Here is an 18,782-nt window from a genome sequence, read left to right on the forward strand (position 1 = left end):
ATAGCAGTAAAATTGTTAAAGGGGCAAAATTGGAAAAAAAATTAGGAAGGGACATGTAGCAAGTCTAGATATTAATAGGTTTGGATAGTTTACCATAACCAATTACAATGATAGTTTGATTGATGTTTGCTTAATATTTAGAGGTAAGCTTATAATTGGACAAACAAATGTTTCATACATTTTGAGAGCGAGAACACAATAAACAAGGTATTTTTTTAGTGGAAAGACACTTGAATGGAAAAGGCTGGCATGTTTGGCAGGAAAAGGAATCTCTTGTTACAAGTTTGTATACAGAAAATAAATATTAAAAAAAGTGTAAACATATTTAAAAATACTAAGGTATTCGTAAATAACAAAGTTGGAAAGAAAATGAATGCTTATATAATGGTTTGCTATAAATGCATTGGAAAATCATAACTTTAAAAACATTATGAGTTTTCCTATTAGTTAATTTCTTTTTTCAATCAATAGTGGTACGATTCGTCTCAACATTACACTTTATAGGTTGTTGATCAATTTTTCAAAAAATTCAAGTTGGTCGATCTAACAGCCTCTGTAGTTGCTGCATTTGTCGATACGAAATTTGTTAGCCCGGATGCTTGTTAAATCCTCATGAATGGTTTGCTGCCTATGAACAGTTATTCTAGTCCGCAGTTCCTTTTCATCTCTCTAACATAGAATTCCGCACAATTCAAACAAGTGAGAGAATGAATGGCGTTTGAACTTTTGCAACACGTGATTTGTTAAATTAAGAAATATTTGCTATTTTTAAAATAAATTGAACTTTCGTCTATTAAATCTTGACATGTCAAACATTGATAATCGGTACATTTTCTTAGAATAAGATAAGTGTTATTGAAGTCAAAATTGGAAGATGTTTAATATCGTTTTAAAATTTTTGATTTTCTTTTACTGTTGATCGTATGTTGCCTTTTTTGTACGACTTTTTCCATTTGTTTACTTTTAAGTTAATTATTTAGTATTTATCATTTGAAACCAAATATGTCATAATCTCGAAGATTATTAACTTAAATATGTTTTGAAAAGTGGGATAGTTTTATTTAAATTTTTTGACGATTCTTCGGGTGGTTCAGATCGCTATGATTCCATACTAATTTGCCCTTTAATCAGTTTGTTTTTAATTCCGTAAATTGCTACTTGTTTCATACATAGATAATTCTGCTTTTTAAATAGACTTAGTCTTACAAATCATTCAATCTTATATTGTGTAATATTTCTGTAAATAATCTTGATGCTAGATTGAAATGAATAGTTTAAGTATAAATTTAAATACATATAATATATATCGGTGTGTTTACAGAAAATATTTTAAAACTTCTAGCATAAGCGGATCCAGGAGGAGGCGCCACCCTCTCCCCCTTTTTTGGGAAAAAATTGGTTGATTATATAGGGAATCATTCAAGCCTGAATGGAGCGGGGCCCCCTTCGGAAAAGTTCTGGATCCGCCACTGTATAGACATATATACGTAAATAAGGGATGAGTAAATGAAAAAAAAAAATTAAAATGACTGAATCGAATAAAAGGATGTTCGATGTACTTCGGTTTGTTTTTAAAAATCTATACGATGCTTTATTTTTATCTAGTTTTCTTATCAAAATAATTAAAATGAGAAGATAAATACCTTATAGCTTCCTTTACCGTCAATGGTAAAATGTTAAATGTTATAAAATAATTTTTGCGTCTTCGACCTACTTTACCTTTTTTATTCGGAGACTTGCGGTTATCTTCTGTTATGTTCAAGGGAACATTAGAATGTTCTAGAATAGAATCAAGATGGAACCAAGAAGTTGGGTTGCCTTAACCAAACAACCCGGATGTTGAACCAGTTACCATGGTTTCGAACCAAAGAACCAAGGTTCAGAACCAGGAAACCCAGATGGAACCACGGTTTAGAACCAGAGTGCCCGGATATAACCTAATTTCAGATTGTCATGTTTCCCTCTTATAAATCAGTACAAAATAATCACGCATAAACAATATTGTAGTAATAAAGATTACTTTTGTATATACAGTTGTTTCCTAAACCCTGCCTTTTTTATGATATATATACCTATATTCATAGTAGTGTTGTCAAATCGTACACTTTTGCCTAACCGGTTACTCAGATAAACGTTCGAACGATTAATCGGTTAACCGGTAGTTTATGTTGATTTTTGAAGGCCATATCTATAGTACTTTACACATAGATATAAAAGATGTGGTATGAGTGTTAATGTGACAACCTTCCATCCGAGTCATGCATTTACGTTTTTATAATACTCGAATTGAAATAAGAATCTTGGCGAATTTTAACTTTTTTAGATAATCAAATACATCGTATCAACTATGGCGTTTCTACTTACTTCAGATTGAAAAATATAAAAAAAAACCATCTTAATCTCGTAGAATTTTATCTGTCTGAAACCGATGATTTTTTCATTTTCTCTTGATGTCTCCGAAAAATAATGTAGAGTGTTTCAATTGGAAATGATAAACTAAAGCTTGTTACTTGAATACATTGATTACATTCACATAGGTTATCATTTAATTTTTATTTTTAGTTAGCACTTCGTTTAAAGTATGAAAAAGCTTAAGCCTTGCACGATGGATATTGTACATTCAGATGTAGGTCTACACAATATATGAACAAAAATAAAAGAATAAAGTTAATTGTAATATTTAATAGTAATACTGATTGAAAGTAACATAAATTATTATATACTAATTATGTTTCCTTAAAGATATTGCCCCGAGCTGAGAGACATGTTCTAACTAATTATGTATTTTTGGATTAACAAAAGCAATCAATATACTGGACACTTGATCTGTCAAATTAATTACCACGACGACAATTTGTTTAGAAAACATTATTGATTAATGATGTCATTACAAATTTATATAAAATCTATCAAAATTTAAAAAAAAATTCCGGTTAACAGGTTAGCGTTTTTGGTATTCGGTATTCTGACCTTCTGACGGTTAACTGTTGACGTTGACAGCACGTGCACGTATTCATAGATAATCTGATTTTTAACGAAGTGGCTCTCAGATATGATTTCTATGTTTCATCACATAGAGGCCTAACTTTGGACTTTTACCTGTATAAAACATATTTTTGCCGGGAAAATTGAATTCTGGAGTAGGAAAAAAATAATTTTAGGATAAGTTTAAACTAACATCTTCAGGGTGTTAATGTTGAAAACATGTCGCCATTCGTTTTGACTTTTGTTAATTTTTCACAAAACTTCATAGTAAAAGTGTCACGGTTTTAGCCACAAAGGGAGTTCCTACGGGAAATTACATTGTCTAAATTTACAGAAATGCAACTAATAATAGGTATTTAAATCATTTTATTAAAATGTATTTGATATTTGTGTTTTCTGCACTGTCACATGATAACTAGTATGCCTCAGATACAATATATCAAGAGTTTTGAAGAAAGTATACTGTCTGCATAATCAGAAAAATAATATAGTCAGTTCTATTATTTTTTTTAAATATATGCTACTGTTTATAATAGTTTTAAAAGGAATCAGGCTTAAAATTTATCACGCTTAACACTCATCAGTGACGTTCAGATCAAAATAGTTATGTAGTTAACAAACAAAAAAGTTGAAGAGGATTTAGGACCAACAATTTCAAAAAGTTATGCTAAATACGACTAAGGTTATTTATGCCTGGGATAAGAAAATCCTAAGTATTTCGAACAAATCATAACTTTGTAAACAGGAAATTTATAAATTATATAATTGATATTCATGTCAGCACCGAAGTGCTCACTACTGTTTTAAATTATAAGGCACGATAAATAAGTAATACAAGGAAAGTAATGATGACATGTCAGTTCATTAGACAATCAATATTTGAAAATATTAAACAGGGATCATTTCTCATCTTTGAGTAGAATTCAAATCAAATGCTTATTTTGACTGTTTTTACTTTTTGATTGTGTTCAAGACATTGTTACATTGAGACAACTATCAGTTCAAAGTATATTATTGTAGTTGGTCCAACAGATATAAATATAGAAAATGTCACACCAGATAATATGATACCTGGAATAGAAGGACAAGACATGACTATTAAATGTATAGCAGTAGGAGGTGATCCAGCACCTGATATAAAACTAGTAATTTTAGGATTAATTCACACTGGAAAGCAGGCGGCCCAGTACATATTCAGTCCCAACAGCTCTATGGATAGGTCCACTGTAACATGTCAAACAGGTTATATAGAAATTAGTTACTATCCACTGACTGTTTCAGCTCATATTCATCTTAAGCGTAAGTATGAAATGAATCATGTCTTTCTTAAAAGATGTTTTCTTAAAGAAGTCTACAGGGACACTTATATATGTGCCGAAACTTATGCGAACTAGAAAATAGATTGATCGTATCAAAATGTTGAAATATATTAAAAGAATAACCTCATCAAACATGGTTGCACTCAGTTGGGGTAAAATATAACATTTGGTTTTATAACAATTTTTATTCGGCATCTGTTCTAGAATCACCAATTGATTTCATTAATGTTGGATTTAATTATTGATATATTTACGATATTCCGTCATTTTTTTCAAAAAGTCGAGAATTATACTTTCTTTATCTGGTGATCGATCTTTTAGAACGGCTGTGCAACTGCATCCATGTTTGAAGCCTTTTTCTAAGGTTTAGTAGACTCTACAGTACAACATCTACCAGTATACATATCATTACATACAAGGCATTAGATAATTTGTTTGAAAGGTTACATTGGTGATAGATATAACATGAGTGCCAATGGGGCAACTCTCCATCCAAGTCACAATTTGTAGAGTAAATATCAAAGGTACCGTTATATGTCAAATTACCGTCTTCAATAGTTATCAAAGGCACCAGAATTATGATTTAATACGCCAGACGCGCGTTTCGGCTTCACACGATTCATCATTGAGGCTCAGATCAAAATAGTTATATAGCCAAACAAGTACAAAGATGAAGAGCATTGAGGACCCAACATTACAAAAAGTCAATACGGAGACTATGCTCACACTGAACAACAAACAATAAAGGGCACCAAAAATGACTTGCTAATTGTGTTAAACCATTCAAACGGGAAATTTATATAAAAAACGAGAAACGAGAAACATGATGGATCGGTAGATATATAGATTATATAATCCCCTTCCCTTTCATGAATTTGACCTACCGAATTAGACTATTTACCGGACTGTAATCACATAAGCAACACGACGGGTGCCGCATGTGGAGCAGGGTCTGCTTACCCTTCCGGAGCACCTGAGATCACCCCTAGTTTTTTGGTGGGGTTCGTGTTGTTTATTCTTTAGTTTTCTATGTTGTGTCATGTGTACTATTGTTTTTCTGTTTGTCTTTTTAATTTTTAGCCATGGCGTTGTCAGTTTGTTTTAGATTTATGAGTTTGACTGTCCCTTTGGTATCTTTCGTCCCTCTTTTAGAATAACCAATGTTCAAAATTTCCTTAAAAACTTAAAAGAAGAAAGGCTCATATAAACTGCTGTTTACTTTGAAAGAAAAAAAAACAGTAAAATTATGAATATATATATGAATACAGCCGAGTCTTTACTTACATTTTCTAAGCTTAAAGGAATCTACCAGCTGGTAAAATATAATCATGTTTCATACAACCATTGTTAGTGTTTGTAAAAACTAAGCTAGTACCGTAAACGTAGAAATCATAACTTACCGCCCGACTGCTATTTTCCTTATCATTTGAGTCGATACAAATTAGACAACTAAATACATATAATGTATAGAAACACCATAATTTGTTTATTGTCAGCTATTATTTATTACACGGAATACAAATTATATGTAGAGTGTGATACTTAGCCTAATTTTTTTTTTTTTTTTTTGTCTCATCTATTTACAAAAAAATCAATGTATGTGACGTCAAGGATATCAGCTTCAAGTAGTATTCTAATACGAGAAAATCTAACACCATATACCCTTGGTCTCTTTAAGTTAAAATCACACGGTTTTTTTTTGTGTTAACCCACAACATTGGATCCTTTCGTATAATATATGTTCCATTGAAAATTAAGACAGACCATGATTTGAGATAAGACTAGTCTGCAACATCATATTAAGTCTACAAAACAGTCCGAAACGTACTTAAAATATTTGCTTTAAGCTTAATTATCCAAGTATGCCAGATTGACCTTAAATGAGCTTTAACTTTTTTTTTAATGGAGCGCCACTAATGACTCTTTTGAAGACGAAACGCGCAACAACTGGCGGTCTAATTATAGAAAAATCTTTAGTTTGAGTGGAGTGAAGTTATGAAATTTATTTTGAATGTGGAATTCTTGTTGGTTTTTTTTATTTCTCCGGGATATCATAGAAGTGTATATTGCCACCAATGTTAGAAAATTGGATATTGTGACATGATGTTTAGACGATGCATATCAATTAAAAACCCATAAATGTTATGTCTGTGTCATTTCTTTTTTTTTCTAGTGAAGGCAGTTCTAACTCCTTTTTCTCCTGACACCTTAAATACCGAAGAAACCAGGTATTTTGATATATCATGTCAGTCTACTGGAAGTCGTCCTTCTGCTAACATGTACTGGTTACTTGGACAACAAACCACAAATATATCATCAAACTCTTCAACTCATTCCATCTACGATCCATCTGCAGCTGTATATACTGTGACATCTATTTTAAGATACAAAGTGGACAAGAGATATAATGGACAGAAGCTTATATGCCGAGCTTGTAATGTTGCTGGTTACATGGATACATCACTAACATTAAACGTGAAATGTAAGTCAGCTACCTCAAGTCTGTAATGTTTATGTTGCAACATATGTTTTTCAAATGTCAAAGTTTCAAATGTCAAATGTAATGCAATCGAAACGTCAACTTTTATCAAATTCAGATCACAATCATATGCATAAATACCATTGGATTGTAGGAACAAAAAATTAATAAAAAATGTTTAATGCATGTTTCTATTCAAATAAAACGTTTGGAATTAATACATGTACAGGAACAATTTTGTCTGACCAATATGATTAAATTTTTATAGTTTTCCTTGATACGAACGTGTACAGATTTGATTCCGTCAAGTTTCAATAAATGGCTGATTGAACTTACTTGTAGTGTTCATTCTGTAAAACATAAGTTTGATTTGCATACTTACTCAAAGAAATATAAGTATGTTATCTTTCTATGTGATATGCTTCTTGCATCAACACATTGTACATTGTGGGGCTATTCCACATATCTTGATACAAAAGTACTCGATTTCTTTCTCAGATGAAAATGAGTGTAAAGGATGATTATTTGATTTTCAATTAAATATATAAATAATTAACTTTCGTACAAGCTTCAGACTGAACTGCCTCCATTGATGAAATTATTATTGGATCGATTGAAGTAAATTATTTTCTATGTTTATTTTCTTGAGGAACGCCACCTTCTCCTCACTTCTCCAAAAAAAACAGAGTAATTTAAATTTAGTTAAGAAAACCAAAGTGTGAAAAAAAAGAACCACTTGTCATTTATCGACGGAGGATATACAACCTTTTAAATTTGTTAATAATACTTGAAGCAATATTATTTAGTGAACATTTACATCATTTTCAAGTCTTGGTGTGGCTAACATCATTTTTAAACTGTTATCATTTCTTTTAGATGCACCTGTTGTTACAGTTGAAAATAAAACCTTTTCACTGACTCAAACAGCAAGACAGATACAAAGTACTTTAAATAGTAATCCTCCAATGAACACTTGTAAATGGCACCAACAATCAAAGTATGGAGAACATATTAGAGATTTTAGTGACAATAACCAGAAATTAACATTACCTACAGTATCTGAATATGTTAGGTATCAGGACACAGGAGAATATATATGTACAGCTGAAAATGGTATAATAGGAATGAATGGACAACTTAAGCAGACAGGAGTTGGAGATGTTAATAGTAACGGTAAGGTAACGGGCCTTTAATTCCTTTTCCCCTTTTGGTCGTACTTGGCTTTCACATCTGTCCTAGATCATATAGATACAATTCACGTGTAAAACAGTATATACTGCAGTTGTGCTATTTGAGCAGTCAAATTGCATTGATTATATATTTTTTGACCGTATATCACCTTGTTTATGACGTTTACAATGCGTTTCCGTAGAGTTTTTTTTTTACGTCAATAAAACATACAGATTAGCGGCAGATGTCCGGTCATATCTAAAGAATGACGGGTTTAAACCTAAATTCTACATTTTGAACAGTTATTAGAGTTGCAGTATAGATAGAATAACCATACATTGTCTCGAAATATATCAATCTGTTATTTGTATTCAACTTGAAACAGGTAGAAATGCTCAGCACAGTCTCGCTTTCTACCTGTTTCTTAGCCTTGTACAAATAACATTGATATTTCGAGACATCGTATGGTTATTCTATATTTTTCTGCTTTCCAACATGTTGTCATTTAGATATCAAATATGTTTAATTATAAAGGCATCATAAATAAGTCATTACATGAAAATTTTGGCTAATGAAAATCACTAATTTAAGTAGATTCCAGATATACCTTTATGATTTATGTAGCCTACACTCTGTTGTTTGGTCCTTGTTGAGGTTAATTTTCTTTTTCTTTATAGTTGTCTCAATCCCTTTTATTTTGGTTGATGTAATTCCTCAAAATTGCTGCTAACAGATATGCTTATATGCATGATAATCGATCAATGTATCCAAGTTGTGATGAATTCATTTTTGATATTATAATATTTTGTCCATATCCAACATATTTACTTTGGTATCATTAGCGTATGAATTCCAAGAAAATGATAGGTCTTCTTTATCCTTCAGCCTTCTTTTTAAATTAACTGGGTTAAATTTATTTATCTATATTGTTTTGAATGTACTCATTATTTCACCGTGAATAATTTTAGTTAATACTGGCTTTTAAACTCTATGAAGGTAAATATCCAATGATATTATTATATACAATTTATATATATTTATGGACCCATTCCCAATGTTATATAACAGGAGATCTTAACATTGTCCAAGACCAAGAGTTAAAATCATTCCTCAGTAATGGACCTAAATATCGTCCCTCGTCAATTATTAGTTGGAATGAGTGTCGTAATATCATCCACGACTCACTCCATACTTACTGTATGAAATGGATGAAACGGGAAAAAGGTGACAAAAAATCTTTGGACTTTTTTCTTAATTCAGTAATGAAGATAGTTGATATACGTATTCAACATTTTAAAGAACATTTTACTATTAACAACAACCACAATAAACCTATTCCTCGTATCAAACATAAACTAAAAGAACTAGCCAAGGAATTTGTTTTTGTTCCTGCCGATAAAGCTGCTAATAATATTATTATTGTTTGACGTAAATTTTACATTGAGGTTCTGAAAAAAGAAATCACCAATTCCCCAACATTCCAACTGACTCCATTTTCAGAAAACGACATCTGTAACAAACATAACTTTTAGCTACCTCTTTACAAGCAGAACCAAATAGTCCCAACTATGTCTTAGCTTCCGAAGCTACACAAAACACCTGACAAATATAGATTTATTTCGTCTTTAAGCCATTGTTCCTCTACTAAATTGTCTATTCTTCTTACCAGCATACTTGGTACAATCAAAAACCTGATAATAAATTGTTTAAATAAGGCCTTCGAAAATAGTGGAATTAACTACTTTTGGAGTGTCAAGAACTCGTTGGAAGTATTTGATAAATTGCATGCTTATATTTGTGATTTTAAAACTGTTCAAAGTTTTGATTTATCTATCCTGTATACCACATTGCCTCACATTCTCATTAAGAAAAAATTCACACACTTAATTAAATGGGCATTTGAAATCAGAATGTGAATATATATGTTCAAACTCTTTTAGGTCATTTTAAGTAGCAATAAACAAAAACAAATATGCCAATTGGATATGCTTTGATAATATAGATAACATTTTTGTTCCCTTTGGGGATTCTGTACATCGTCAGATTATCGGAATTTCAATTGGGACTAACTGTGCATCACTTCCTGCGGACCTGTTTTTGTATTGCTATGAGTTACAATTTATGACAAAAATAGGCAAAGTTCCATCAAAACAACATCTGATAAACAAATCTAATAATACTTTTAGATATTTAGATGATAGTTTGGCTCTCAATAATGACGACTTCAGTATGTCAACTAAAGACATTTATCCTGTTGAACTTACTTTAAATAAAGCTAATACTAACAAAGACCACTGCCCTTTCCTCGATCTTAATAGCTATATCACTAACGGAAAGCTAAATACTAACATTTAAGATAAAAGAGATGATTTTTCATTCCCATCGTTAATTATCCATTTTTAGATGGTGATGTTCCCTTGTCACCATCTTAAGGTGTTTATATATCTCAACTTGTACGATTCGCTCGTGAATGTAACAATGTTTTAGATTTTAACGAGAAAAATTGATGTATTACTGAAAAATTATTACACCAGGGTTTTCGACATCACTAACTAGTCAAAACATTTACTAAATTTTATCATTGGTATAAGGACATCATTCGTAAATATAGCTCAACATGCAGACTTTTTATACGTTTAGGTATTTTACATCCAATTTTTTATGGAAATATTTTTTATAAAGCACAAAGGTGTCAGTATTCACCTCAGAAACTAACAAAACCTTTGAATATACTTATTAAGAAGGGATATAGTCACGATACTGTTGTCAGGTCATTAAAGATTGCATATTTTGGCGTTAATATTGATTCACTTATAAGGTCTTTGCATAGGAACTAAACATATTTATTCAAAAACCAGTTGTTGGCATGACACGGGTTATGTTCTTCTCATATATGTTTTGATGGTATGATACTTATAAATCCCTAACGGGAAGGATCGTGTCTGATGTTCATATTCTAAAATCATAATCTTTCAGTCAGGTTAATTGAAGTCTGGAGTTGGCATGTCAGTTAACTGCTAGTAGTCTGTTGTTTTTTTATGTATTATTGTCATTTTGTTTATTTTCTTTGGTTACATCTTTTGACATCAGACTCTGACTCTTCTTGAACTGAATTTTAATGTGCGTATTGTTATGCGTTTACTTTTCTACTTTGGCTAGAGGTATAGGGGGAGGGTTGTGATCTCACAAACATGTTTCACCCCGCCTCATTTTAGCGCCTGTCCCAATTCAGGAGCCTCTGGCCTTTGTTGGTCTTGTTTTATTTTAATTTTAGTTTCTTGTGTACAATTTGGAAATTAGTATGGCGTTCATTATCACTGAACTAGTATGTATTTATTTAGGGGCCATCTGAAGGACGCCTCCGGGTGCGGGAATATCTCGATACATTGAAGACCTGTTGATGACCTTCTGCTGTTGTTTTTCTATGGTCGGGTTAACTGATTTCCATTATTATTATGTCCTTCTTGTGCTGAACTATATTTTTGCGGTTTAAAGTGATTTTGCAAGATGACGCTTAGATCTTTTTAAAAACATACTGACTATTTATTGCAGTAATGAAACTCACCCTAATTAGCCTGAAACTTTAAAATTATAAGAGTTATCTCCCCATATACTATTTTTGGTGTCATTATATCACCTCCGTAACATAAAATTATATAACAACAAAATTATGTTTCTTAATAGGGTGTTATATCTTCAGAACTTTTGCCTGATTTGAACTTAAGCGGTTTAGTAACATCTGATAAGAGTAATATACCTTTCAAAAATTGTGTTACATATAAACCGTAAGCCGTATAGACATATGGTCTTTATATGTCAGATCAATGGACCCTGGCTTGGTTACTACACGTAATTGGTACATGATAAAGCGGGATACACTTTGGTTATAACGTATTTTTGCACTTTTTTGTGAACAGGGAACAGAACACCATTCATTTATTTTAATGGGCAAACATTAACCTTTCAATTAATACCGGAATTAATCTGTATATACGAATAAGTGGCTTATTCTCCCCTTTATTACAGCAAACGTATTCAGACACCTTATATGTTTGGAATCACTAAAAAACAGCTATTCAAATTGTAGTTTGAAATTATCCCTCATATTTATGTAATTCAAGCGAATTCCTTAAACCGGAAGTCAACAATTCACTTCATTCGGGGCAAAGATCTACCATCCATATTTTTATGCAATTCATGGACAAAACTATCATATGAGAAGTACATTGTAGCAAAAAGGAGGGGGGGGTCTTGATTAAAATTTTAAAAAAATATAATAATTTTTCAAAAGTTTAAAATTTGAAAAGCTTTAATATTTTGTATAGAATATGGATTGAAAATCAAATTGTGTATAATAAAAAGATATATATACCAAATAATATTCAGCTACAATGTGCAATATATTCACATAATAAAAAGTAAAACCACAATAATACTGAACTCCGAGGAAAATTCTCAAAGGAAAGTCCCTAAAGAGAAAAATTCACAACATTTTCCCCAACAACAATTTCTTGATTTGTGTTATCTCCCCTAATTTGTTTTTTTTTTAATTCAGCCGTATATTTGATAAGACACACATTTTCCTGTATTCACATGAAAATAAAAAGTTATCAAAGGTACCAGGATTTTAATTTAGTACGCCAGACGCGCGTTTCGTCTACATAGGACTGATCAGTGACGCTCATATCAAAATATTTATAAAGCCAAAGAATTAAAAAGTCGAAGAGCATTAAGGATCCAAATTTCCAAAACGTTGTGCCAAATACAGCGTAGGTAATCTATTCCTGGGATAAGAAAGTTCTTAGTTTTTCAAAAAATTCAAAGTTTTGTAAACAGAAAATTTATAAAAATGACCAAATTATTGATATTCATGTCAACACCGAAATGTTGACTACTGGGCTGGTGATACCCTCGGGGACGAAACGTCCACCAGCAGTGGCATCGACAGATTAATTACATACTTCTGTCAAAATGTGCACATTTAATTTAAGATCTAAATCAATTAGTATGTGCTACTTCAAATCAAAGACGGAGGGAAGTCGTAACTCCGAAGAAAATTGAAAACGGAAGTTTCAAAAATAGGTAACGTCACAACATTTTTCATTACAACAATTTATTGCTCTGAGTTACATGTATCTCCCTCAAGTGGCAAAGTTGTACAAAATTAATTCAGAATGTTTTTTTTAAAATTCAACCGTATATTTGATAAGAAACAAAAGTTTTCTTTATTGACATAAACATTCATACAGATGAATTACATACTACTCTCACATTGTACAAATTTAATTAAAGATCTTTATCAATAATTATCTGCTACTTTCAAATCCAAGACGGAGGAAAATCGTACCTTTTGCTCTATTTTTTTACAAGTTTGACTATTAAATTTTCGCTACAATTATAATAGTTATCACTCTTTTCTCTATTTAAAACAAATACCACACTATACATTCGCATCTTGTATGATTCATTTTCAAGTATGATACACTTGGATTTAAAATTATATAGCATTTTCTTTGATTTTCCTGACAATGTTTGATTTCAGGTGTTATAAATAATAATAATAAATTGTATTTGATTATTGTGTCACATACTGATTTAACATTATACAATAAAATAATATTATACATTAAAACAATCAGTACTCAGCCATAAAATTGACTTATGAGACACATATCTACAAAACATTTCACATTTAAAAATAGCAAACTGGTCTGTATAACAAATTACGTTAGGTCTCAAGAACAATTGAACTTGCATCTTGACTGACAAGAAAATAATCTATGCTGCTGACGAGTTCATTATTGTTTCTTCTACGCGTATACTGTCAGTTTTACGTTTAGCTTTAAAAACTCACCAAATATCGGTAACTTAAAACAACCTTTCAAACCAATTGTCGTATGTGGGTTTTTTTGGTGGGGAGGGGGTTGTTGTTTTTTTTTTTTTGTTTTTTTTTTACCTGTTATATTTGGAGCATACCCATTTACAAACGTTTAAAATTATCATCGACTTCCATAGTTATAAAAATAGTATCCTCCTTTTTATTCTACACTTTCATCGATGATACACATTTTATTGAATTCCACATGGGACTTTCCGTTTTGAACTTTCCACGGAGTTCGGTATATTTGATATTTTACTTTTTAATCTTAGCCTTGTATTTTTTTCTAAATCCTGAAAATTTAAGTAACAAATGTGAAATTTGTATGGTGACACTATGACGCTGTGAAGCAAACACACAGTCAATAGAAAATAAGATGATATACCCTATTATAAAAGATAGGAAACAAACAAAAATAATATTGATTGACACGTTTAAAATTCACTGTATTCTTATTTATTAACATACACATATATACAATCATTTTGATTTTATGTTATATAAAACAACCAAATAGTTTTTACCTGCTTCAATCTTTAGGATCAGGTACACTATACTACTTTCACCTAAATAACAATTGATTTCCACTGTGTGCCATGCATTTGTAAACATACTATATAGGAATAAAGGTGGAATAGAAAAAACAAATGTTTGATCGATATAAATATAATGTTTAACGAAATCTCTTTTAATGTTTTAGCTCAACCTGTGATAACAGCTGAAAACGAAGACACTTCTACACAGTATGGAACGTTTGGTAAAAGTTCTAAAGTTTATGTCAATGTATACAGTATTCCAAAGTATTCTAGGATTAGTTGGTATATAGGAAATACACAGTTAATATATAACAAATATGTCATCAAGGAAGAACCTGCAATAGTTAAAGATGTGTTTCATGGTGTCGAAGTACAGCTTGATGGTTACAGAGTTACACTGGCTATAAGTGATCTGCAGGAGGCTGACTTCACTAATTATACTTTACGTCTTTATTATGGTAGTCAGTATGTACAGCATGAAGTGACTCTGGAATCTGCAAGTTAGTATTGATAAAAGAACAACCGGGTTTCTTTGGCAATGGTCATGAGTCGTTATCCAAACAGCATAAATAATTAAGAGAAGTAACTTTAAATAAAACATTTAGCTAGTTAAATTTTAAATATACAAAATTGATTAAATATATACCTTCAGGTTCTATATTTATGAACTACATGTAATTACAATAAATATTAAGTGCTTACTTATATGAACATCTTAATTCATCAAACATTCTTCTTTTATTCACCAGTCATTATAATGACTATAAAGATTACATAGACTAATATTACATTCTGAAAAGAAATATTTGAAAATAATTTAAGGTGCACCAGAAACTCCATTAAATTTCACAATAGCTGGTTCAGGAGAAACTAGCATCACAGTTCAATGGAAATCTGGATATGATGGTGGACAGACACAAACATTTTACATAGAATATCGTGTAACTAGAACTGATGTATGGTTGTCTCAGGAAATCAAAACAAGTTATCAGTTAGATACACTCAAACTTTACATCTTGTCAGGACTTCAAGATAAAACATCATACCAATTGAGAATGTATGCAAAAAATAAATTTAATCAGAGCCAATATACAGATATTGAAACGAAACAAACTCTAGGGAAAGGTATGAAATACTGTAAATTCAAAAAAAATTGCAATGTTTATATTAATGTGAATAATATTAATGCGACCAAGTGAACATTGATGGCAATAAGAACTTGCATTCTGAAATCTGAACCAATATATCTTAATGCAAATTTCCCTGCAATAAAAATAATTAATCTTGCAACAATTTCTGAATTTACAGTTAGTTAAAGACACTTTATTTTAATATTCAAAATGACTTGTTTTGTTTGTAGTGATTTGTCTTTGCTTGTATGTTTTGGTAGAGCTGGGTGTCTGTCGATGTATTTAGTAATTTATGTTAATTTTCAACTGGGAATTATGAAGATAAAAATCCATCATCAACCATTGTTGAATAGGTAAAGTACAGCGAGCTGACAGTACGCCGCCAAGTAGGTGGCTGACAATTGTTTTCGTGCAATGACTTATGAACTGTTCATCCAAAGTATTTTCAAATTTCAAGAGGGTGGACATGAGTTTGGTATTGACGATTTTCTTGATGGAAAATAGACATCGAATTGACAGATAAACAAGTCTAAAAGAGTCCTTCAAAATATAAATATAAAAATACAGTTTGCTGCTGAGTCCTTGTAATCCATTATTGTATTATTTTATGTAATCCATTCTCACATATTGTCCATTTGACTTCTATATATTTGCAGAACAAAAATCTTAAAAATTCATTTTTATGAATTAATAATTTTTTCCTTGATGTATATTATCATACTAGAACACACCCGTGATATCGCGGGGCCGTGACTGAATTAAAAAAGTATATAACTATGCGCAAGCCTTATTTTAGAATTAGTATTGTCATCTGATAAAGTCATGCCGATAATAAGATACACAGTTTTCTCTGCTTTCAAATCTTTCTGTTTGAACCCGTCGAACTGGAACTTATCAATTATTGGTAATATTATTTTTTTGGAAAACAAAAGGTCCTAGAATTGAGCATTTTTTAATCAACAGCATTGTTTTAAAAAAGTTGAATTCTTTGATTTCGCTGTTTTACGTCATACCCGCTAACAAATTGAAAACTGTACCTATACGCCTTATTTTTAATCCAGATTTTTAGTTTTCGTATTGTTATCTTAGAATGTCTTACCATATTACTTCCATGGTCTTACTGATTTAAAATACTACAAAAGGTAAAAATTTGACAATTTAGTAGTGTCAACCCTGTGATTATGACCCGTGTATATAGCATATTAATCCTGAATACACCGTTTGGATGTGCGCCTGTCAGATGCGGAAGGTACATATAAGTTAATAGATAACAGGTAAATATACTATTGGTATTGGTATCAGACTCGACCCGGAACTTCTTTATTATTGGCAATATTAATTAGGTGGAAAACAAAAGGGACTGGAGTGGTGTAATTTTTAATCTACACCTTTGTACTATATTATTTATATATAAAGTTGAATTCTTTGATTCGTCGTTTTTGCGTGATGACGGCTGACAAATTGGACCTCGTAATTTTAGTATTATAGATGGTATATACTAACTCTGACTATTAATTGGATAATTATTGACTTATATAAAGTTTACACCTTGACAGGATTTCAAGATGAGACATTATATGAATTAAGAATGTACGCAAAAAACAATTCAATCAGAGCCTACATACAGATATTGAGACAATACGAACTCTAGGGAAAGGTATGAAATACTGTAAATTCAAAAAAATTGCAATGTTTATATTAATGTGAATAATATTAATGCGACCAAGTGAACATTGATGGCAATAAGAACTTGCATTCTGAAATCTGAACCAATATATCTTAATGCAAATTTCCCTGCAATAAAAATAATTAATCTTGCAACAATTTCTGAATTTACAGTTAGTTAAAGACACTTTATTTTAATATTCAAAATGACTTGTTTTGTTTGTAGTGATTTGTCTTTGCTTGTATGTTTTGGTAGAGCTGGGTGTCTGTCGATGTATTAAGTAATTTATGTTAATTTTCAACTGGGAATTATGAAGATAAAAATCCATCATCAACCATTGTTGAATAGGTGAAGTACAGCGAGCTGACAGTACGCCGCCAAGTAGGTGGCTGACAATTGTTTTCGTGCAATGACTTATGAACTGTTCATCCAAAGTATTTTCAAATTTCAAGAGGGTGGACATGAGTTTGGTATTGACGATTTTCTTGATGGAAAATAGACATCGAATTGACAGATAAACAAGTCTAAAAGAGTCCTTCAAAATATAAATATAAAAATACAGTTTGCTGCTGAGTCCTTGTAATCCATTATTGTATTATTTTATGTAATCCATTCTCACATATTGTCCATTTGACTTCTATATATTTGCAGAAAAAAATTCTTAAAAATTCATTTTTATGAATTAATAATTTTTTCCTTGATGTATATTATCATACTAGAACACACCCGTGATATCGCGGGGCCGTGACTGAATTAAAAAAGTATATAACTATGCGCAAGCCTTATTTTAGAATTAGTATTGTCATCTGATAAAGTCATGCCGATAATAAGCTACACAGTTTTCTCTGCTTTCAAATCTTTCTGTTTGAACCCGTCGAACTGGAACTTATCAATTATTGGTAATATTATTTTTTTGGAAAACAAAAGGTCCTAGAATTGAGCATTTTTTAATCAACAGCATTGTTTTAAAAAAGTTGAATTCTTTGATTTCGCTGTTTTACGTCATACCCGCTAACAAATTGAAAACTGTACCTATACGCCTTATTTTTAATCCAGATTTTTAGTTTTCGTATTGTTATCTTAGAATGTCTTACCATATTACTTCCATGGTCTTACTGATTTAAAATACTACAAAAGGTAAAAATTTGACAATTTAGTAGTGTCAACCCTGTGATTATGACCCGTGTATATAGCATATTAATCCTGAATACACCGTTTGGAGGTGCGCCTGTCAGATGCGGAAGGTACATATAAGGTAATAGATAACAGGTAAAAATACTCTTGGTATTGGTATCAGACTCGACCCGGAACTTCTTTATTATTGGCAATATTAATTAGGTGGAAAACAAAAGGGACTGGAGTGGTGTAATTTTTAATCTACACCTTTGTACTATATTATTTATATATAAAGTTGAATTCTTTGATTCGTCGTTTTTGCGTGATGACGGCTGACAAATTGGACCTCGTAATTTTAGTATTATAGATGGTATATACTAACTCTGACTATTAATTGGATAATTATTGACTTATATAAAGTTTACAACTTGACAGGATTTCAAGTTGAGACATTATATGAATTAAGAATGTACGCAAAAAACAATTCAATCAGAGCCTACATA

This window comes from Mytilus trossulus, chromosome 6, assembly GCF_036588685.1.
Source record: "Mytilus trossulus isolate FHL-02 chromosome 6, PNRI_Mtr1.1.1.hap1, whole genome shotgun sequence".
Classification (NCBI taxonomy): Eukaryota; Metazoa; Mollusca; class Bivalvia; order Mytilida; family Mytilidae; genus Mytilus; species Mytilus trossulus.